The 23,018-nt window shown below is 38.9% G+C and overlaps 1 pseudogene across 1 annotated transcript in view; it reads left to right on the top strand.

Annotated features, from left to right (window-relative positions):
* Positions 1 to 23,018, top strand: part of LOC149227953 (uncharacterized) — a 129,709-nt pseudogene that overhangs the window by 59,647 nt on the left and 47,044 nt on the right. The window lies entirely within an intron of this gene.

Here is a 23,018-nt window from a genome sequence, read left to right as displayed (position 1 = left end):
TCACTCTCAGTATGCAACTTTGCACCAATGTAATCAGAACTGGACCAGTCATTGAACCGATAGAACCCCTGGACTGGGAACTGGTCAGAACCGAACGAAAACTAGTAAAAAAACCAGTCAACCAAAAACACATGAAATATTCACATTTTAAAGAAAACAATATATATTCATGTACGTCCATATGAATCCAAACCATTTATATACAAATAAGAAAAAGTTCTCATGTATATAGCATGTAAGGGTGCACATAACCAAAATAGTACTGAGTGCAATACATATCTAAACTGAAAATGCATCAACAAACAAGCTCTAGATGGCCTCTAGTATCCAAAAAAAATCATGCTACAACAAAGGCCTACATATTATCAAAATCATTGCCTATATTGGGATCTTTGCCATCAATATCACCCTCTAAGCATTAAAATAAGATAGAAAAAACGTAGCATGTCAAGTCAAGATTTTGTTTAAGTGATGGGTACTTTTTTAGTAGGCTTATGACAATAGAGTTCGACACCCAATGCCACTAACATCAAGGTACATAGAAGGGTTGGTGCTCTTGATTAAATACTAATTCCATACTCTCCTACATGACAAAATCCAGTGGAACTGGAGCAACCACCCCCCACCCATCCTGAAATCCTGGAAAATTGTTAAGTCTGCTAGATTTTGAGCGAGATCTAAAATTCTACTTTTTGTTGAAATTTGGGGCAGCTATGGGATGAATTTCCCATGAGAAACCTATCTACCCCAAAAGAAGCCCATGTTGCCCCAAAGATGAATTCAAATTGGACAAAAGAAATATTATTATTATTATTGATGTGTTTGGCACTCCTATTATCATTTGAGGTGACAAATTTACTTGGGCTAATAATCATCAAGGCAATTGTGGTAAATATATTTAAAAGAATTTTTATTAATTTATAGTGGGCTAAATGGTGAAGATATCAAGCTGGCTCTACTAATTGAAGGGTCACATTGGCACTTAAAGAAACCCCTTGACTCCTATATTGATTAATATAAATAAACGACCTTGGAGCTCATTCATACACACAAGTTCACCAAATCTCTGATCTGAGGTAACCACAAGTATTGAGAGCCTAGCCAAAATGAAGAAGAGGTCTATGCTTTGTGATTGGTTCATGCCGAGTTAACTAGAAGAGATGGTCAAATGTAGGAGCAACATTCCAGGTAAGCTCGTGCTTTGTATTGTGTTGAATCTCTCTATGATAGCATTGCCTCTGTTTCTGAGCTATAGTAGGAGGGCCGAGCCCTAGTTTGAAGTTGGAATAGGGTCACATAATGCTAGAACAACCCAAACTTAGAAGGCCAAAGATAAACTATTTCTTAGCTAAATTTATATGACAAGTTCTGTGCAGTTTTTTTGGAGTGTTTTTTCTATTAGAAACTGTTAGTTTTTGGTTATAATGGTAGCAATAGACAAATGTTCTAGTCTCAGATAGTGCTAAGAGGTTAAGGAACACAAAATTTCCAATACCCAGAAATGGTTTCGTGAGATATGGCTCTGAAACACCTTAATTAAATTAATTAGCCAATAATTAAATTATTTCCTAAGTTTAACTTAGGAAAGTTGGTTAATTAAAGTTAATTAATTAAGGATGTTCAAGATTTCTCTAGAGACTTCTATTGATGAAGTCTAATTGATCTTAGTCATTGATGGATATTTAATCTTGGCCATTGAAGTCTCAATGAGAGATTATAAGAGCAACTCAAAGGGATGGAGAGAGACACAGTTGTGAGAGCATCAATCATCTAGGCAGATCAAGCTACCTAGTTCACAACTTCAGTGAGGGTGCAGTTCGAGCCAAAGGGAGAGCATCAGAGAGAGGGAGTAGCATAAATTCAGAGAGAAGGAGTTTAGAGAATTTCCTAGCAGTTTTTCCAGTGCCGGAGAGGCAGGAAATGGGAGGGCGACTTCTTCTGCAGAGACAGTTGTCCAAGTAGTGTGAGTTAGCCAGTCCAACAGAGCAAGTTGCCAGAAAGGGTCCGTTTTAGTTGCTGGAGGTCAGATCCGAGTCTGGAAGGCAGAAAAATATTTTTCTAGAAGAAGAGGGAGGCTAGACACCTAGTTCAAGGCAGATTTGGGGTTGTGCATATTGCCCAGAGCTATTAGTGTGAATTCTAGTAAAGTGCCAGTAGTGCGAATTCTAGTAAACTGCGAGTTTGCTAGTGTGGGGTTCGAGCAAGCCAGAGGAGGCTAGATTGATTGCAGAGGGAGAAAATATTCTCCATATTATTTTTCTAATATATGCCCAACGATTGCCAATTAGGCATCTAGATGATTGTACTCTCAAAATTTGCTACATAATAATAAAATAAACCCAAATCTGCTGCACTAGTTTTCCCTTCAGGGTCTTTCTGGGGACTTTTTAGTCCAAAATATTTGTGTCAATTTTTATGTGTGTGCATCTATTTCTCAGTTCTCGAGTTTTACTTCTGCAGTGTATTTTTTATTGGGAAGAATTGCGGTGTGATTTATTCGTTATTTGTCATAAACAAAAAATGTGAATCAATTAGAAGAATAAACTCCATTTGCTGCAATTTAAGGAAATTTCTCATGGTTTCAGAGCATTGTTGATCAAATCGGAGGCTTAGAGGCGAAATATCAATAGATAATGCAGTTCCAAAGGGAGATCTGAAGCAAAGAGTTCAGATTTGCGCAGGCCAGGCCATGGGTGCAAATTGTAGAGGCAGAGGGTTCAATTTCCATATCCAGTCAGGACAAAAATTTGAATAGCCTCAAAAGTAGAGTTTGTAGGTAGTTTGGTTGTCGGAAAGAGCTTCCGAAAAGTAGACCAGTTGATTCACAGAGTAGATCTCGGTGCAAAAGATTTGCAACAAGGGTTGCAGTCACAGATCTGTGCAGGGCAGGAAGAGAAAAGCACACAAGGGGATTTCGAGAATTTCTCAGAGGGTTTCCAGTCCTAGCTTCAGGGAGGAGATTCGCGATTTCTAGGGGCAGTAGACCGTAGCGGTTTTTTTAGTCAGTTGGTGCAAGCTTTAGGAGCAGCAGATCGTGTACCGGATTCTGGAGAAGGACTTCTAGAAGGTTGAGCGAGTTGCCTAGTTGAGGTGTAGCAAACAGTGCGAGTGCCAGAGAAGGACTTCCGGAGGAAAGTAGGAGTAGATCTGCGTATTCCTAAGGGAGTGCGAGTAGCAGAAGGAAGGCCGAGTAGGGAAGAGAAGGAGATTTCCAGATCTAGTCTCCAGTTTATTTGAGTTCCACAGAGATGGCCATAACAAGTCTCAGGGATCAAGGCAGAGTTGACAAAGCTTTGAACTTTGGCGTCTGGAAGGCTAGAATGCAGTTCTTATTGGATGAGAATGGTTTGAAGGAGTTTGTGACAAATTTCATGGCAGAGCGGACAGATCCATAATAGCTGGCTACCTTCAAGAAAGAGATGGCCAAAGCTAAGAGAATGGTCCTGGATGGTGTTCGGGATCATGTCGTTGTACATATTGCATAAAAGAATACGACAAAGGACATGTGGTATGCCTTCAAAAAGCTGTACTAGGATCTGTTAAGGAATCGCAAAATGGTTCTCAAGAAGAAGCTTAGGACTACTAGGATGCGAAAGGGTGAAGGCGTTACTTCTTATCTCACTAGACTTCAAAATGTCCGAGATGAATTCGCAACTATTGGAGAGAAACCATTTGATGATGAGCTGGTGTGTACAACTCTAAATGGGTTTTCCAAAGAGTGTCGTACTTTCGTCCAAGTTATTTATGGGGGAGATACACTATTAGGTTGGGATTGCTTATGGAGTGACTTCACTCAGGAGGAACTGAGACTCAACCTCGCAGAAGGTACTACCAGTGGCAATAACAAAGAACTGAAAGTGGAGAAGGAGGAAGAGGAGAACATGGTCCTTTTAATTAAAGGGAAGGCAAAGAAGGGTCTCAGTCAGGGACATAACTCAAGGGGAGGCAAGAAGAAAAAAAAGGACCTTCCAAAAGACAAATGTTTTTGATGTGGTGAATTTGGTCACTATGTCACCTAGTGTCTCAAGTGAAAGAAGGACAAGAAGGGGCAGGAGCAGATGGTAGCTTCAACATAGATAGATGAGTTGATCTCCACGTTGGAGGAGTTTGCATTGATAGTAACTCTACCTCCATATGGAAGAGGAGCATGATGCTTCTAGGTTGCAGGATCAGGCAGGATCTATGGGAAGAACGATATTCTTCACATGGATCAATTCTTTTACTACGGGAGCCCATAGTACAGAGTAGCAAGATCAATGTTAGCAGGATGCAGTCAGATAGACAGTAGTAGAGCTAGTAGCAGTCAGTACTCAAGAGACATTTGCAGAACTAGTTATCGTGACATAAGCAATGCGAATTTGCTATTTGTAGAGAGAAAGGCGTAGTTCCAGCCAAAGAGGTTTCTAGTTTTCTGGAGGGGGAAAGGAGGTCGAGTTAATTCCGACAAATGAAGCCGAGGGAGGCACAACGAATTGGCCAGTATCAGAGCGCAAGTCACGGTTATAGCCAAACACAGTTAGCCAATCCATGTTGCAGAGGCTACAAATTGTGTACCAATGCCGAGAGGTGATCTGAAGGAAGAGCGAGTAGCTTCAGTAAGAAGCAGGAGGCAAAGTTACTACTAGAAAGGACTTTTGGAGACAAGATTGAATCTCCCGCAGCAGAACTATGTAGTCTTGTTCGACATGCAGTCAGGAGTGTGAGTTGCAGAGGAGAGGCTTTGCTGGAAGGAGGAGATATTTCCTAGTTCTGTTTCAGAGGAAGATCAAATGAGATTAGACTCACTATTGTAGTAGTTGCAATAGTAGTGCAGGAATAACAACAGAGCAGTAGCAGCAACACTGTGAGGTGGATCAAAGTATGCACAGTGGGTTGTTGGACAGTGAGAGCTAGTTGTATCACAAATGTCAGACACCAGCAGCGTGATCAGTCCAGCTACAGATTGTAGAGGAGAGAGATGATGTGGAGAGAACACCTTCCTCGTTAAGAGAGAGTGTTAGTTTTTGGTTATGATGGTAGCATTAGACATATGTTCTAGTCTCAGATGGTGCTAAGAGGCTAAGGAACACAGGATCTCCAATACCTAGAAATGGTTTCGCGAGATATGGCTTTGAAACACCTTAATTAAATTAATTAGATAATAATTAAATTATTTCCTAAGTTTAACTTATGAAAGTTGGTTAATTAAAGTTAATTAATTAAGGATGTTTGAGATTGCTCTAGAGACTTCTATTGATGAAGTCTAATTGATCTTAGCTATTGATGGAGATTTAATTTTGGTTGTTGAAGTCTGAACGAGAGATTATAAGAGCAAATTGAAGGGATGGAGAGAGACACAGTTATGAGAGCATCAATCTTCTAGGCAAATCGATCTACCTAGTTCACAACTTCAGTGAGGGCATAGTTCGAGCCAGAGGGAGAGCATCGGAGAGAGGGAGCAGCAAAAATTCAAAGAGCAAGATTCTGGAAAATTTCCCAAAAGTTTTTCCAGTGCTGGAGAGGTAGGAAAAGGGAGGTCTGTAAATTTTCTCATGTTCTATGCTTAACGCAGTCACTTTTCCAATTCTTCTTTAATTAGCAATCTATTATCCAATAAATTCAATCTTCCAGTAATAATATAAGTAATTGTAGATTGAACAGTAAATTAAATTCACAATAGAAGATATCTAAGAGCAATAACAAGAGACACAAGATTTGGTCAAAGACTAGGGAAAAGCCCCACAAGGGGGAAACCCTTTCAAAATTCTTCTCCTATTAGATTGTCATCAAATGTTAAATAGAGAGATACAATGTTCCAATTCATCAATAAAGAGTGAAAGTCAAATTTTTAACTTATCTAGCAATCCACTAACCAATATCCTAAGATGTTCCCAAAAGTCAAATTTGGTCAACAAGTCAAATCTGCAAATTTTTTGAATGTCAACAACAATAAATGATGCCCTAACCAATCCAAAAGTCAACGGTTGAAGGTCCTCCAAATGAGCTCGATCAACAGTCAAGCAACTCAGCCTTCTTTGTTGGTTCAAACTCAGTCAAAACAGTCCTCAAAAGTTTGGGCAAAGGAGCAAGAAGACTTGTGGTCAAACCCATGGTCAAACCCATGGTCAAACTTCAGTCAAAGGTCTGCGGTAAACTCAAGTCAAATTGCCTAGAAAAGTTCGGTCGTTTGTCCAACAAATTCGACCTCTAGGAATTGAAATTTTCCAAATCAAAGCAAGTCAAAACATCATGTCAAAGTTGGTCAATGGCTTGGTCAAACTATCCCAATGAGAAAGTCAATGAAAAAATATTAAACTGACTCCTTTCCTTCGCATGTGTGCTCTCGGACCTTCAATTGCAAACCTATACGGACCAATCAAGAGAAGAGAGAGAAGATGCGATGATGCTCCGAAGTGATGTGACATGAGGTCTACTTATATGAGACTTAGGAGGTCCTATTAACTTGCCTAAGCTGACTTGTACTTTTGTGCACATGTGGGTTTCACCTTAAAATTTAAAATTTTCCTTGACCAAATTAAATTTTTCCAAGGGCTAGGAGGGGTCTTTCTTGACAAGGAAGGTTGTCCAAAGGAGGGAATTTGTCCCTAAGCTGCCAAATGAACACGACCACCTTCTTCTGCAGAGACAGTCGTCCAAGTAGTGTGAGTTAGCCAGTCCAGCAGATCAAGTTGCCAGAAAGGGTTCGTTCCAGAGGTTAGATCTGAGTCTGGAAGGTAGAGCGAAAATTTTCCAGAGGCAGAGGGAGGTTAGACGACCAAGTTTGAGGCAAATCCAGGGTTGTGCGTATTGCCCAAAGCCAACAATGCGAATTCTAGTAGAGTGCGAGTTTTCCAGTGTGGGGTTCGAGCAAGCCAGAGGAGGTCAGTTTGATTGCAGAGGGAGAAAATCTTCTCCATATTATTTTGTCGGTATATTTGTTGGAGGATTGCCAGTTAGGCATCCAGATTATTGTACTCTCAAAATTTGCTGCATAATAATAAAAAAAACCCTCATCTGCCGCACCGGTTTTCCCTTCGGGGTTTTTTTAGGCACTTTTCAATCCAAAATTATTGTGTCAATTTTTATGTGTGTGCATCTATTTCTCAGCTCCTAAGTTTTACTTCCGTAACATATTTTTATTGTGAAGAATTGAGGTGTGATTTATTCATTATTTTTTGTAAACAAATAAACTTCTAATTAGTTAGAAGAATAAACTTCAGTTGTTGCAATTAAAGAAAATTTCACAGAAACAAGGCTGAAATTTCTGAGTAGGCTACAGGAGGGTTGAGCCCAATGTTGTGAAAATTGCGATCGGGATTAAATTGGCGCGGGGAACGAATCGGAAAAATCGGGAAAAAATCGGAAAAAATCGGGAAAAAATCGTTTGGTACAAAAATATTCATTTTTTTTCATTTTTTTTTCAATTTTTTTAATATCTAAACCATCTACAACATAAAATAAATACATTGACACATAAATATGATAAAAAACTAATATATAAGATGTTTAATATCATTTCTAGCGCTAAAAGCACACATAACATTGAATCATGTCCTGAATAGCAAGTCCTGACTCCTGAGTCCCAACTCAGCCTCAAAATATCAACAAAAAATATGATAATGTATCTCATCATGTCATAATGTCATATACAATAAAATAAAAGTCTAATCGTATTGATTTCCTCTGCCCCTCTTGCGAGAAAATGCCACAACTTTCCCTTTCCCTCTAGATGTAGATGCTGGTGCCCATGCTGGTGGAAATGGCAGTGGAGTCTGATGTGCTCTAGAAGCTGAAGAACTAGAAGTAGGAGCTATAGGAGGTAGACCACGTCCTCTACTGGTGGCAGTGGTAGCCCGGGCAGGCGGTGTCACCTCCTCCTCCTGTTCCTCCTCCTCCTCCTCCTCCTCCACCTGCTCCTCCTCCTGCTCCTGCTCCTCCTCCCCCTCCACTACATCCTGCACTAACCAATCATCAGCAGAATCCATGAGAGGCCTCTCGGCCTCAACCCTCCATGCAGCAGTGGTGTCAATCCCATCCAATGAGATGGCATCCACATCAGGTGTCCTCTCAAGTTGCCTCACCCACAATCGAAGATTGTAGTAGACGTAGACCATGTCATTAAGTCGCTAGGACTCCAACCTATACAAATATCATGAAATAATAATTAATAATTATAAAAAAAATATTGTTTAATGAATTCAAAAATTTATTTGGAAATTTGCAATATTTTAAATGTTTAAGTGTTAACCTATTGCGCTTCTTGTTGTGTATTTTTTCAAATACTCCAGTTGCACTCACATCCTGAGGAGTTGCATGTTTGGCTAAGGATGCGAATGGCAAGCTTTTGCAGAAGGGGTACCCTAGCACCATACATTTTCCACCATGCATCTACAACAAAATTACAAATAAAATTTTAAATAAACATAAGAAAAAAATGGAATTTGAAGAGACAATGAAATTTGAAACAAAGTTACAAACTAAAAAATACCTGGCATTTTAATCATCCTATCAGTGATAGCCATCTCAAAGCCAAATGTGCCACCTACCATCTTATATGTCTCAATTTGTTTAGAGATCTCTATTCGTTGTTCTAGAGATCGCACCATCTTCTGGACACAGGATAAGAATCCATCCATGATCTCAGCATCAAAATCAAACCCACATGCATAAGAAAATGCAGGGTTCAGGAAAAGCCCAACTGCATGAATGGGACGATGGAGTGTGTTGTTGCATCGCTCATCAATCACTCCCCATAGAAGTTGTTTCTGAAACCCATCATCTCCCTTATCATCATAGTAGGCCCGAATGGCTTCTTTGGCCCTGTCCATGGCTTCATACAAATAGCCCATTGCGGGCTTCTTACCATCAACCAACCGAAGAACCTTTACCAAAGGTTCAGTAACGGCGCACACCTCCTGCACTCCCGCCCAGAAGTCTTCCTGGTATGAAACTAGTCTACATACAGCCTCTCCTTCTGGTTTGCGGCTCATTGACAAAGCATGCCACTCCTTTGAAAAAAACATTCTCTTCACATCCCACATAGAATTCAAGAGGGATTGAAGATATATGAAACTCGTGGCAAACGTGTAATGGCGGGGCACACCAACTCTTTGTTGTTGGTGAATCTTCTCATCAAGCTAAGCACAGATGTATGATTATATATAAATTTTGTAATGCTTTTTGATGAGTCAACAATATCTTTGACAAAGGGAATTTTCCCTATGTCCTCTAACATCAAATCAATACAATGGGCAGCACAAGGTGTCCAAAATAAAGTAGGATGCCTCTCCATAAGCATTCTACCAGCAGCAACAAAATTTGCAGCATTGTCTGTTATGACTTGGACAACATGTTGTTCACCCACCTCCAAAATAAACACATCCAACAAATCACATAAAGTTCTTGCTTTGATTTGTGCAGATGCATCAACAGATTTGATAAACATAGTCCTCTTGGGACAACTAACCAAGAAGTTTATAAGGGTTCTCCCCTTTTGGTCAGTCCAACCATCTGACATAACAATGCATCCTGTTTGTGCCCATGATGCCCTAAAATCCTCCAATCTTTGGGTGCAGTCACACTTTTCATTTTGAAGAGTCCGGCCTCTGAAATCATGACAAGAAGGGATTTTGTACCCTGGGCCAACACTGGCAATAGCATCAAAAACAGGTTGGAAAAATGGATTATTCCTTACAATGCTGAAAGGAATATCACTCCAGAGGAGAAATTTTGCCATCAACCTGTCAGCTTGTTCTTTATCAGTTCTTTTTAGCATTGAACCGATATATGGCTGTGAACCAGGTGTGGTTCGAGGAACAAAAAATGATGATGCAGCTACTGGATTGACTGATGCTGCAGTAGAACGAGTGCCTCTTGGCCCACTTCCTTTAGCTGACCTTTTTAATTGCCTTTTGAGTTCTTCTTTGGCCTCTCTAGTTTGCTCTAATTCTTTCAATGCTCTCATGGCTTTTTGGATAAGTTCAACATTTGTATTTATACAGGGCCCCACATCATGTCCAGGGATTTGTGCAAGGTGAAACTTCAACCTGTACACCCCCCTGTACATCTCCTTTCCACACAACTTGCAACTCAAGTTTTGTCTATCATTCGGAGCACGAGGTATAGCATATTCCCAGAAAGGATCCAATTTCCTTGGCATGTTTGTTTTTGAACTTTGAAGTTGCAAACTTGAAGTCTTGAATGGTGTTTTGGTGTAGTTGTGAACCTATGGGAAAATAACTTAATAAGGATTAGGATTACAATTTAGCATTTACAAAATTACAAGTTACAAATTTACAAATTACAATTTAGTATTTTAATTTTTAATTTTTACATTGATGATTGAATGAAAATTCAAGTTACCCATAACCCAACCTAAAACAACCATTCCAAAGTTCAAAGTTTCAAACACAAATTACCCAACCATTCCAAACCCAAGTTACCCAACCAAATGGCAAAAACAATGAAAAATTAAAAAACATAAACAATGTTTAAAAAAAATGAAAACAAAAAAAAAATTGGTTCCCATAGTCATACCAAGTTACCCAACCCAAAACAATGAAGAAATACAAAAAATTCTTTAAAAACAATGAAAACAAAAGAAAAATGGTGCCCATACCAAGTTTCCCAACCAAAAACAATGAAAAACATACAAAAACAATGTTTTTAAACAATGAAAACAAAAAAAAATTAATCCTCATACTGTTTCTATGGAGAAATCGGTGGTCTCCTCTTGATTTTCTCCTCTAAGCACTTAGATTTGGCTGAAAACCCTCTTCAGCTTGGTCTGAAATCGGTGGTATCCTCTTGATTTTCTCCTCTAAGCACTTAGATTTGGCTGAAAACCCTCTTCAGCTTGGTCTCCAATAGCTCCTCCTCCCTCCGCGCGCGACTGTGCAAATGAGCGCATTAAAACCCAAAAAAATGTTATAAAAACCCGTTGCCGCGACCTCCCACGATTTTTTCGTTTTTATCGTGATTTTTTCAGAAAAAATTGGCAAAAAGAAATTACCGCGATTTTTTCATATAAAAATCATGATTTGATCGGCAAAAAATAAAAATTGCGATTTTTTCATTAAATCGCGATTTTCACAATGCTGGTTGAGCCCTAATCAAGTTCAGATATGAGGTCACATAATCTTAAGATTTAGGGCCAAGAATCCTTATAGAATAGCGTAGAATTTAGGTCTCAATGAAGATGGATTAGCGCAACAATTAAACGTACTTGAGGCTGTGTTGGAGTAGATCCTTAGCATTACAGGTTGCCCTAACTAGAGGACCGAATACCTCTATGTTGTGCTCATAACCAAGGTAACTTAGGAACGCATCTTGGGCGTCCTATAAGGTATTCAATTTCTCATTCTATATTGATGAATACTAAAAGGTAGTGGATTAGTTTGGTCAAACTTATTTGGTAGTGCTCTTATAACTGTGATGTATGGTAGTGCTCCTATGATATATGATAGAATTTGTATGACAATGATTTATGATAATGCTCCGATGATGAGTGATGCATGACAATGTCCAGTATCCTTATGACAATAGTGTCCCTATGATAGTAAAGTATGTGACCTTGATGTATGGCATATGGCAATAACCTTGATATAGCAGTGACCTTGATGTATGGGATATGGTAATGACCTTGATATATGGCATATGACAATGACCTTAATATGGCAGTGACCTTGATGTATGGCATATGACAGTGACCTTAATATAGCAATGACCTTGATGTATGGTTTATAACAGTGACCTTGATATGGCAGTGATCTGGATGTATGGCATATGACAGTGACCTTGATGTATATGGCAGTGCACTTGTAACAAATATGTGTGGCAATTTTCTTATGGCAATGTCCTTATGACAGTGTCCTTGCATGGAAAAACCTCTATGATAACGACAATGATGTATACTTTGCTCTTATGATAGTGTGATATGGAGTACCTCTTTAATATGCTTGTTTGCTACTGGGTTAGCCCTATGAGGCCTAATGTGATTGATGATGAAAGACATGTCTCTTTCTTACTGTTCTTTGTATCTCAGTTGAGCATTGATGAATATCTACTAGAAGAAGAAGAATTGAATTATGGGTTTCCCCCTTGTGGGGTTTTTGCCCTGGTCTTTGACCAAAATCCAGATGTCTCTATTGTGTATGCCTTTCTTCTATTGTTCCTTACTTTTCCGCTTCATTGTTGATGCTATTGTTCTCTTTACATAATTGCTAATGATGATATGATGTTATGGGGTGAATGTAATGTGAAAATGTTGAAGAAGATTAAAATTGCAATTATCCATAGTAGAGAACAGTGTCACCTTAAAATTAACACTTTCTCCATATGAAATCCAATGAGGTCAGAACTACTCTCAAACATCTTGAGTCAATTCATGTAATGCTAAAAATTCAAGTAAAATAATGAAAATGAAAGATAAAGGAAAATGTCACTTTTATTTTAAGTATTTCACATTACCATGAATTGCATAACATTAGTAGGGAAATATGGTCAAGTACTAGGTTTTGCTTGTCATAAATCATTTTTTTGGAAAAAAATTGTGTTCAAAGTGTCCTTGGCAACATTGTACAAAACCGACCGATTCTGTACCGAACCGGTTTTTCCCTCCAATAGGCCGGACTGATGGTTCGATCCAATTCTGATAACATTGGTTTGCACCAAATGTTGTTAATTAATGGTAATGTTAAATTCTTAAAGTAAAAGAAATGTCACTTTTACTTAAATTTCTAAGATCACCATTAATTGTTTCAGGATGTTTAAGAGTGTTTCCAACCACATTTGTCTTCATATGGAGAAAGTAAAATTTGCATATCCTATTCAAAATTTAGTAGACATTAGAGGAAATTTCAGCCTAAAAGCGCCCATGAAAGTTTCATGTAATTTCCATGTCATAATATGTAAACCAATCAAAATCCTCTAAATTTAAAAAGTGGTACATATCCTAAATAATTTTAAATTGGTTAATTTGGGTATCCGTGAATTATTTTATTATTAATTTGGGTATCAGTGAAATATTTTATTATTAACTTGTGTATTCATGAAATATTTTATTAATGTTATTTATTTACCTTACTCATATGAATTAGAATATCGAAAAAGTTATTAGTCCAATGCAAATCTTGATATTATTGAAAAAATATAAATTAAAAATGCATGCCCATTTGTCATTAATAACCATGCCCAAAAAACACCAAAAAAATAGTTAAATATAAAATATAAATATAGACAATTATAGTTAAATATAAAACAGTTAAATAATTAAAAAGTAGTTAAATATATATTATAAAATATAAAATAGTTAAAAATAAAATATAGTTATAGTTAATATAAATGTAACAACCCATCTAATTGACCCATTAATAAAAATGTTAAACTTTATAATATATGAAGATATTTATATATATACATTAACCTTTATGACATATAGTTAGACTTTACAATTATAATTTAAAAAGATATATATATATCATTAAATGATTATAACATATTTTGAAATGTTATAAGTATATATATAACATTAAATATTTATAACATATATTTGATAAAATGATCATTTAATATTTATAAAATATATTAAATAAAGGTTATAAGAAATATCAGTAAAGTCATACCATGTATTAAAGGAAGGTCACGAATATATATAAGAAAGTTATGAACTTATGCAAAATAGCGTGCCAGCATGGATATCGATCAACTATATATATATCACATATAATATCTAAACTCATAAAGACTACCCATCTACTGAAAATTTATTGCAAGAAATATCGCAGAGAGACTTCAATGCTGAGAGGCGGTGGCTGCAAGTGGGAGGGCGGCCACCGCCAGGCGAGGGGGATATATAGCAGAAGCCTGACCCGGGAGGAGGGGGGAGAAAGCAGAGAAGGAAAGACTCATTAGCAGGAAACCCGGAGAAGAGATTTTACAGTAGAAGAGCTTTGACTGATCTGAGATCTGGGCACGGAGGGACAGAGAGCCTCGGTGGAGAGCTTCTCTGGATTGAGCAACCAGTTGCTCTGTCTGGTCGGGTGGAATTGGCCGTCTCGAAATTGAATCAAATCAGCCAGCAGTTCAGGATTACCAGTTCTGCAGTGGAATCGGGAGTCTTCCAGCAGCTCAGGTAGGTACAGATTATAATTTATGCATTACTGTTTTCAAATTCATATAAGAGTTTATCTGGTTACTGTAAATTCATAATTAGGGCACTACACATGGTATCAGAGCCCGGTTCAAACCCTTTCGACCTCATAGGCCCTTGTAGTTCTCAAACCCTTGTAATTTTCTGTTGAAATGCTACGTGAAAACTTTAGGTAACCCTCATCTCGGTAAAAATAAATTTATGCAGGTCAACATAAACTTCTGCCTGCGGTTAGCGGGTTCGGCCCTCTAAAAAAAAATATACGGTTAATTGTTTTGCTGCTGTAGCATTAGGTCCCAAAACTGTTAAATGCAATTTTAATATAAATGTCAGTATTAAGCCCTGGCTTGGTGAAAAAAAACCACGTAAAGTTTAGTTGCAGGTGGAGAGCTGGAGCGCCGGTTCCACTATAGTACTTATGCATGCATTAAATCGGGCAGAGATACGCTCTAATTTCGTCGCGTAAACCTAAAATTCGACGGGTCAAAACCCCGCCCAACTCTTCCGGCCCTTTATATGGTTATTATCTGTTTAAAAAAAAAAAAAAAATCGCATACGCATCATACCCTTCGCTCCTGTGCAATGCAGAGATTTCTATGTACCGATACGCCACATACCCGCGTCGGCTTTTTGGGCGTGAATATATGTGCATATAAAATTTAATTTTTTTTTTTATTTTTACGGGATAATAGTGTTCAGGGTTTATATTAAGAAGAATGCAGTGCGGGCGGATAAATACTGGGGGATTATAATAATTGCATAACGCCAACTCTTCCAAAATAGCTCGTAATTCCAATAAGAAATTATTCTGAAAAAAATTATAATCTTAAATTTGCCAAATCGTGTTGTGTAACTTCCTTAAAAGACAAGAAATTATAGGAATAAAAAAGTAAAAAAAAAAACAGCAGCATGTTTTAGCAATCCAAACATATTTTTATGGGTGATTTCTAGCGTTAAAGGCATCAGTAAATCTAGAATTAATAGAACGTGTACTTTTAGAAACTTTAGGAATAGAACAAAACTAATACAATCCAAATGTAAGATAGATTTTACAAGCAAAATGATTTTCCAAGTCAAAACCCATCCAGACCACCAAGAAGTCAAGGTTTACATGGCGGAAACTCAAATGAAACCTACAAAAACTCATATTTATCCTACAGAATCCTCCTAGATCTAACCTAGAAAAATTACAAGTCAAGATAGCCAAGATACCAAGTCTCTGCATAACAACCAGTTCATTGAAGTGACACTCTAATGCCATCTGCTGCTCATAGTCTACTCTGTTCTTTAAAGGTCAATATTTATCAGTGTGCAACAGTATTACCGCAAGTCATTGTCTTTAAATGATCACCGAGTCAATTTTATTAGATGAGTCCATAGAATCTGTTTGTATTGTCGATTGTCAATGAAATATCATCAGGCTTTTACTAGATCACAGCTGGATTCAACATGTTCACTTTATCAGACTAGATTAACTCAATCAATATGTTGTCAACAATTATGTTCCCAAACCAGACTTATTGCCATAACCAGATTATTGGTCAAGGTTATTGTCAAATCTGCATTTAAGTCACCGGGTTACAATTTTATTCACTTATGTTTACGCTCAGCTTCTCATATCATGACAGCAGGCTACAAAATTTGAACTTCTCGTGCTACCGCAAACAAAGGTCACCTTCAATTATGCCTTTGAGTGTGACTGTGTATGGATAGTATCAAAATCCTTGTCTTGCAGAACAAAATTGTCAATACATCACACCCTGAATTCAGAACTCCACTCACCTGAGTGCGTATACTTCTTAATTTTGTTGTAGGTTCTCTGCCAAAAGGAAAGCAGACCCTTGCTTGCCTTAAATACCACAAGGCTGAAGCCAAAACATAATATCCACAGAAGCTTTAGATCCGCAAGGGAGAAATATTTTCACAAGTATTTATGTGTGTCCACTGTAGGCAAAGCTTCTCCTTTTCGCTGGACAAAATCCATAGATAATTGAGCCACAGGGATGTAGGTTCTTTGATGTCCTTCATTGGTCCTTGAAACAATTATATTAAGAACTGCAAGCTGGAACTGATGAAGGCTGTCCGCGGAGATATGATTAATTTAGGCCGCAAACTGTTGCATCAACCTCTGTTTACTGCAGATGGCCGAAGAATAGAATCAATTGTGTTTAGTGCATATAGCTGAAGAATAAAATGTATAGCTGTGAGGTCACAATCATGCCGAGATTGTGACTGTGTAATGCTAAGAGTGCCATATACTTGAATAAATTAAGTTTAACAATTAAATTGAGTATGCATAATGGTAGCCATTAAAAAAACTACATGTTATAATAGTGGCCCATGTTTTAATCCATAGCCAGCTCATATCACTCATTAGGCGTTTAATATTAAAAATATCAAACTGTTGGGAAATAATATATATTGTAAATATGCTATAAAAGTGCCTCAAATTCCTCTGCCCAGAGCAACTGTAGTGTTGGTCTGTGCAGGCATTAAAATCAGTGCTCACCTGTATAAGGGTGTGACATTCTGCCCTTAGGTTTTTGTCATGGCAGGAAACCATAAATTGGCACACTTCCATCACCCGAAGGAAGAATTACTTCTGGGTTGATTACTTCTGACTTTTGGAAATTCAATTAGCTAATTCATGCGCCAATCAGTGGAGGCACCAGCATGTTAGAACCTATAGCAAACTGCTTGCAATTTATTACCAAGTTGTTAATGCTGGTAATCATACAAGCTAAAGATTTAATCCATACCCTTGTAATTTATTCGGGGTATGGATACAGATGACCCCCTTAAATGTTATAGTCAGGTTGAGGTATGACAGTTATGTTACCGATGTACATTGTAAACGAAAAGCTAACGTTTTCGTTCTGGGGATGTTATTAGGTAAATAAACTTTGGATGTCTTACCTTAGGGGCTAATAACCATACACTTCTGCATTATTCATTTTTAGAAAACCCTGCATTAGGACAAGGAGGTCGCGTGGCCACCCTCCTTGACCTCGGTACCAGTAAGATCTGCCTAGCGGGTAAAATAGCAAAACTATACCCGTTTGAAATGTGAAGTTGCAAGGAAAGTGGTGTGTTAAAATTCGGTTATCCGCCTCATTTTTTTATATATATATACATTTTATTTTTGTACAGGGACCATTACGATGGTAAAGACGTATGAGCGACGACGACGTGACCAGGCAGCATCATCACCATTAATGCCGCCACCGTCACCATCGCCATCCCCCTCACCCTCGTCACCACCAAGGCAGCCGTCAACATCAAACGCTCAAGCGCCAGAGTTGGCTGTGATAATGAACTCTTTGGAGGCCTTGTTGGAAACATTAAAGGAATCAACTAAGGCTAAAAACAAAGAGGAATCTCAGCATGTAGCCACCAGTTCAGCGGAACCACATAATTCGGAGCCCAGAGGATCGAGAGAAGACATCTCTAGAGAGCTTCAGAAAATTAGACTCCCAGAATTTTCGGGAGGTCGAGCTGGTGAACGCGCTGAGGCATGGCTGGAAGGGATGAACCGGTGCTTTAGGTTAAGAGAATATTCGCCTTCAGCAAAGACAAAAATTGCCGTGTTTCAACTAAAGGAAAGTGCCCTGATTTGGTGGGGAAACCTGGAAAAGCAGCTACACCTTACATCAGACAACGTTCCTTGGGATCTGTTCGAGGAAAGGTTCCGCGCGAAGTATTTACCTCCATATTTTCAACAGCAGCAAGCCAGAGCCTTTCATACACTAATTCAGGGAAGTAAAACGGTGGAAGAGTACGAAATAAGGTTTATGGAGCTGGTAAAATACATTCCCTACTTAGACTCTGATGAACGTCAAGCTGAACGTTTCATATTTGGGTTAAACCCTCGCATCAGAGCCTTGGTAAGTATGTGGAAACCATCTTCGGTAGCCGAGGCAGTCGAATGTAGCCGTTATGCAGAAGAACACCTTGGAATCAAAAAGGATACAGGGCCAGCAGGGCCTTTACAATCTGGACTTCCAGGGAAGGCTCCCCGGAACTTTTTCAGAGGAGGTAGCTCGAGGCCACCTTACGGTAACAGGTTTACCCCAAGTATAGGGACAAGAGTTCCCATGGCTGTAAACACTATAGCTGCGGAATCATCCAGCACCAGACCTTGGGCATCGCGAGGGACTACCAGCAGAGGAAGGGGTGCGAGAGGAACCAACATGGGAGGACGCGGCTCGTTCTCTAGGAACTCTCACCTTAATTCAAGAGGATCAGTGCAGCTCAATTGTTGGGGATGTGGGGGGCCGCATTTCCAGCGTAACTGCCCAGAAGCGTCATCGGACATATTGCAAAGCACTGGGAGGGAGCCGATATCAGCCAAGCGAAGTAATCATAGAATTCATGCAGTAGTCAACCACGACCAAGCAGCGCATCAATCCACTGTAGTGGAATCTTCAGGTATTATCAATGGTGTAAAACTCAAAATCTTATTTGATACTGGTGCCACAGATAGTTTCATTTCGTCATATGCATTAAACAAATGTGGGCTGGCAGCTCGTAGACAAAATGATTTCCACCAAGTGGAAATGGCCTCAGGAGAACTCCAAACCGTGGGCTTGAGTGTGGATCAATGCAAAATTGACCTAGGGGTCTGTTCGACTAAACTAAAAGTGTACGTTACCGCCCTAGGGACGTATGATCTTATCATAGGTATGGATTGGCTGGAAGCTCACCAAGCGTGGGTAGATTGTTATGGAAAAAGGATTTTGGGCTTAAATGATGAGGGAGAAGTAATCCAAATTCAAGGAATCAAGAGAGAAATTTCCTTACGCTACATTTCGGCAATGCAGGTGAAGCGTTGTTTAAGAAAGGGTTGTCAGGCTTATGCAATTCACGAAGTAAGCCAGGAAAAGGGACCGTCCTTAGAACAATATCCGGTGTTAGCCGAGTTCCCGGATGTATTTCCAAAGGAACTACCAGGATTACCCCCGGTAAGAGAAGTGGATCTCACTATTGAATTAAAGCCAGGTACCCAGCCGATTTCTAAAATGCCTTATAGAATGACAGCTCCAGAACTTCAGGAATTGCAAATCCAGTTGAAGGAACTACTCGATATAGGGCTTATTCGGCCCAGTACCTCACCTTGGGGCGCTCCTGTAATTTTTGTGAAGAAGAAAGATGGATCCTTAAGATTATGCATAGACTATCGGGACTTGAATCAAGCTACAGTAAAGAATCAATACCCTATGCCGCGAATCGATGACCTTTTCGATCAAATGAAAGGAGCTTCTGTCTTTTCAAAAATTGATCTTCGATCAGGGTATCATCAGCTAAGGATTTCTGAAAATGATATCTCTAAAACAGCATTCCGGACACGTTTTGGGCACTATGAATTTACTGTGGTACCATTTGGGTTAACAAATGCGCCAGCCGTATTCATGAATCTTATGAACAGTGTTTTCCGTCAGTATCTTGATAAATTTGTACAAGTCTTTTTAGATGATATTCTCATCTATTCCAAGAATGAAGAAGAGCATAAGGAGCATTTGCGGTTAGTGTTGTCCTGCCTTAGAGAACGTCAGTTATACGGAAAACTGTCCAAGTGTTCCTTCTTTCAGGAAAAGATTCATTATTTGGGTCACATCATATCAGGTGAAGGAATCTCAGTAGATCCTGAGAAGGTAAAAGCGATCATGGATTGGCCAATACCGAGAAATGCACATGAGATACAAAGCTTTATGGGCTTAGCAGGTTATTACCGGAGATTTGTGGAAGGATTCTCCAAAATCGCGAAGCCAATCACAACCCTCCAGCGTAAAGGTGTTAAGTATGAGTGGACCGAGGAATGTAATAATGCATTCTCTGAACTCAAAAGACTACTCACCAGCGCACCAATCCTAAGAGTCCCTGATATGGGCAAAGACTTTACAGTATGTACTGATGCATCCAAGCAAGGGCTGGGTGCAGTATTGATGCAGGATAGGGGAGTGATAGCTTATGCTTCCAGAAAGCTAAAACCTCATGAAGAACTCTATGCTACTCACGATCTAGAATTGGCCGCTGTAATGCTAGCTTTAAAGATCTGGAGACACTATTTGGTGGGACGAAAGTTCACACTTAAAAGCGACCATCAAAGTCTACAATATTTGTTCACCCAAAGAGACTTAAATGCCAGGCAAAGGCGATGGAGTGAATTCCTAAGTGAGTATGACTTCGGAATATCATATATTAAGGGAAAGGAAAATGTGGTAGCCGATGCCTTAAGCAGGAGACCCCGGATATTTTCTCTCATACCCATTAAGGTGGACTTAAGACAGCGAGTGCTGGATCGCCTTATAAAAGACAGCTGGTATTTAAAAGTGAGGGCAAGTCTTGAGGGGATTAAGGCAAAAGAATCTAAGTTCGAGGGTTATGAATTAGAAAGCGATGGGATTTTGCGATTCCATGGAAGGATGTACATTCCTGATGATAAAGATCTTCGAGAGACCATCCTCAGGGAAGCTCACAAAGCCGTATATTGTGCTCATCCTGGAGTAGGGAAAATGTATGCGGATACCAAGAAACTCTTCTTTTGGGCAGGCATGAAGCGTGATATCGCTCAATTTGTTGCAAAATGTATGGAATGTCAGCAAGTAAAGGCAGATCATTGTCACCCAGCGGGTCTCTTACAACCCCACGACATACCTATGTCCAAATGGGAGACCATCTCTATGGATTTTATCACTGGACTACCTCTTACTTCTCAGAGACACAATGCCATTCTGGTAGTGGTGGATAAATTAACAAAAAGCGCCCATTTTATTCCGATAAAAGATACTTATGATGTTGCTGACGTGGCTCGAGTATTCATAAACGAAATTATCAGATATCATGGAGTACCTAAGAAGATTATATCCGATAGAGATTCGCGATTCACTTCCAGATTCTGGACGTGCATGCAGACAGCCTTAGGTACTCAGCTAAATTTAAGCACTGCCTACCACCCTGAGACTGATGGGCAAACTGAAAGAGTAAATCAAGTACTTGAAGACATGTTGCGAATGTATGTAATGGATCAGCAATCACTCTAGGAAAAGTATTTACCCTTGGTTGAATTCGCATACAACAACAGTTACCACAGTTCAATTGGGATGCCTCCATTTGAAGCTTTATATGGCAGACCGTGCAGAACACCGTTAAGTTGGGACAGGTTAGAAGATCGAGTGATAATAGGACCAGAATTAATCCATGAAATGGAAGCGCAGGTCAGGCAGATTAGACAGCGATTAAAGGAAGCACAGGATAGACAAAAGAGTTATGCTGATGCTCACCGATCTGATAGGAGGTATGAAGTAGGGGACCAGGTCTTCGTCCGCATCAAGCCAAATAAAAGTACTATTCGATTCGGAAAAGGGACAAAGCTGTCACCCCGATTTATAGGACCGTTTAAAGTCATGGAAAGAGTTGGACCTGTGGCCTATCGTCTTGCCCTGCCATCCCACCTGCATAGAATTCATAATGTATTTCATGTTTCTGTATTAAGACATTATGTAGCTGATCTATCTCATAACATCCAGTGGAAAGAATTGCAGGTTTCGGACGAGGGAGTCATAACGGTCGAACCGTCACGTATTCTGGAACGTAGAGTTCGACAGTTGAGGAACCGCCTGGTGGACCAAGTTAAGGTCCAGTGGGACAAGTATAGTCCTGGATCAGCGACTTGGGAGGATACAGAGGACATATGTCAGAGATACCCTAGCTTATGTCCATTTTGAAGAACTTTACACTATGTTTAGTATATATATTTACTTCACCTCTGTCAGAGAACCAAAAACATTTGAATGATTAGTGATAAACATGAAACTTTGCGGCATAATATATGTTAAATTCCTGCTGGTACGTGGATACCAAAATAATATGTGTTTAATTCCTACTGGTACATGGATACCAAAACAATATATGTGATTATATTACTCAATTATAAATGTTGAAGTAAAGATTAAGACTGTCAAGTGAATTTACTTCTGGTAGAAATTGAACAATATAAATCTATTTTATTTTATGCATGACAAAACGAGCAACTGAAATAAAAGACAGGAAGTGAATACACCCTATAGAAAAGTCAGAATACATGCATGAGAAAATAAACAAAATTCTGTTATATGTAGATAATACATAAGTTATTTCGAATATGCTGATGCACATCTTACAAATGCTGGGTAAGTATAAGATTGCAGGTAAAACTGCAGATAAACTACGATTGCAGATAATTGATCCAATTTTCGAGATGACCACGTGATGACAGAACTCAGATCAGTTAAAGCTCAAAGTGATTCTATGATAGGGTAGTAGCCCTGATACTACTGGAGGGGTGGAGGTGTTACCCACCGTTTATCCTCCGAAACCTGGAGTCATGGGAGGACTGTGCGAGTCACGCTCCCCTAGACGTGTGATGATGACTGCCGGATGCCTACTGGGAATCAGGTCGGTATAGCCGACGCTGTTACCTTCGTGTTATGAATGGTTAGGTCAGTAAGATTGACGCCATGGCATACTCTAGTAGAGGTCGGATAGGATGGGAGCAGAAGAGATTAGGAAGGATAGGATGAGTTTGAATAGCTTGGGGACCTGGATAGAAAGGTCGTGTCCATTAAATCCTTGAACCTAAAAGCTCTAACTTCGGGACGAAGTTTTCAGAAGGGGGAATGTATGTAACAACCCATCTAATTGACCCATTAATAAAAATGTTAAACTTTATAATATATGAAGATATTTATATATATACATTAACCTTTATGACATATAGTTAGACTTTACAATTATAATTTAAAAAGATATATATATATCATTAAATGATTATAACATATTTTGAAATGTTATAAGTATATATATAACATTAAATATTTATAACATATATTTGATAAAATGATCATTTAATATT

The sequence above is a fragment of the Pinus tabuliformis genome, chromosome J (genome assembly GCF_031772625.1).
Source record: "Pinus tabuliformis cultivar Carrire ecotype Pingquan chromosome J, CPIR1, whole genome shotgun sequence".
Lineage (NCBI taxonomy): Eukaryota > Viridiplantae > Streptophyta > Pinopsida > Pinales > Pinaceae > Pinus > Pinus tabuliformis.
Note: the sequence above shows the minus strand (reverse complement) of the source record. Positions and strands in the feature narration are given on the sequence as shown.